The sequence below is a fragment of the Bactrocera latifrons genome, unplaced genomic scaffold (assembly GCF_001853355.1).
Source record: "Bactrocera latifrons isolate USDA-ARS-PBARC rearing strain unplaced genomic scaffold, ASM185335v1 scaffold_526, whole genome shotgun sequence".
NCBI classification, from domain to species: domain Eukaryota; kingdom Metazoa; phylum Arthropoda; class Insecta; order Diptera; family Tephritidae; genus Bactrocera; species Bactrocera latifrons.
In genome coordinates, this window is record NW_017537186.1 from 67,266 (window position 1) to 69,340 (window position 2,075).

The following is a 2,075-nucleotide window of genomic DNA, read 5'->3' on the forward strand; positions in this document are numbered from 1 at the left end:
TTTTCGCTTTTTCTTGGCATGATTGCTATTGAAAATATTTACTAAATATTTTATTTCACAGTTGACAACTAGAAATCAGCTGTTAATTTTACAATGAACAGGGTTGCATTCAGATATAAAAAAACAGTCGCTCACGATCTATTGTAAAATGCTACATTTACACTTTTGCATATGCAACGATGCATCGGATTCTGATCACCCTTACTATATTTATACGTATCAGCAAGTTCGTTAGAAATTTCAACATTATTTATTTTGTAAATGTTGTGAGCATTTGCTTCATTAATTTTCCTATCATTAGTAGCATTTTTGCTAGTATTATCATTGACGGCTGCCTCAATTTTTGTATCCCCATAAATGAATTTCCTATTTAAAATATCAATTGTCGCTCCTTCCTTCTTGCATACCAAACAGATTGATATTATGAAAATGTTTTATTATGGTCGAACCATGAATGGTTCTAACCCTCTGTTCAAATATCATTGAACATGCATACTTATCAGAAAACCCGAAAAATAATTAAAAATAAATAACTATTTTCAAAGATACACACATACATATGTACATATGTACATAAACATAGTCACGCATTTACATGCAATGTACATCCAATAAAAATAAAAATGCATAGGGACACAAGTCATAAATTTTCAGAAGAAATAACATTAAACACACACGCATGTATTAAACTTGGTGTTAGTACAACAGCAATAAACGGTATGCTGCAATACATACAAATATACACGCATACACATATGTTTMGTTCTTTAAGATAGTTTTAAAATTTGTATAAGTTAACACAAAATAAATTCGCTGACAACAATGTCTGCATAATTAGGAGTCAACTTACAATTGAGACTCCTATTGCACTCTTAGCTTAAGGGATTAGAATTCAGAATGTATCGAGGAAAGAAATTTTAATAAAGAAGAGCAGAGTCAAACTTGAACTCTCACGGTACAGAAAAAACTTGAAGACTGTTTTCCTGTACACTGCATTTACACGGGCAGCTTTTTCGAACACTTTCTAAATGTGGACTTTATAACTGGGTCTCGCGTCTATCATTACACCGATGTATTATCATCGACGTTTCCTATAATTTGTACTTCTTTAGGCAGCGGGAGGCGTAGTATTCCGTCATACAGGACATTCCATAATAGTGGACCCAATACGGAACATTGTGGCACACCATCTATTACTATATACTCTTTTGGGCCTTCATCATCATAGAGCAGCAGTCTTTCGGATAGATAGCTCTGTATGATGCTCAGCAAGTAGTCTGGTTTTTTTTTTTTTTGTTTTGCTTCGATTGCACTCAGTATGTGGGGCCAGTAAGCCGAATTGAATGCGTTGTTCACGTCGAGCACTATCACCGCGCATTATTCTTTTTTGCCGTACATCGTGTGTCGATCATGCACATTAGACGATAGGAGCTCGGATCCCCTGCTGGTTTGTTTTTCTTCTGTAATAGCAATAGGCGTTGCCTTTTCCATATCTTGGGGAAAATCTCTTCTCGAATGGTTTTGCGTTGTATTTCACTGCGAGCTTCAGAGCCCTGTTCGGGATTCCATCCAGACCTGATGCTTTAGAATTACCGAACCTTTCAGCAGCTTTCAGCAGCTTGCAGCATCACGAGATAATTTACCTGTGTTCCATCTGTGGCCTYTGCTTTTTCAAATAGTAAACTTTCGCCTTCTGCACTTTGTTTAGGGAAAAGCGTTTCAAACACATTCCTAAGGATCGAGGAACAGGTCGGTGCTTGTCCTTTGCCCCCTCCTATCTTTCCAATTATGATTTTATATGCTTCACCCTAAGTTMTTTCGTCCAGTTTGTCGCATAGCATTTTGAAGTACGAAGTTTTGCTCGCCTTTATCGCTTTTTTGAGGTCACTGCGCTTTTTCTTGAAAAATTTCCTCAGTCTCATACACTCGCCGCTGCCTACGCTGCGTTGAAAACCGGCTTTCTCTGTGCTTTTTTCTGACCATGGTATGTTCCACCAACAATTTGGCCTGATGATCTACGTCAGTATTTTCGTTCAATTTTTCATCGAGCATAAATTGGAAAAGTTCCTCGTCAA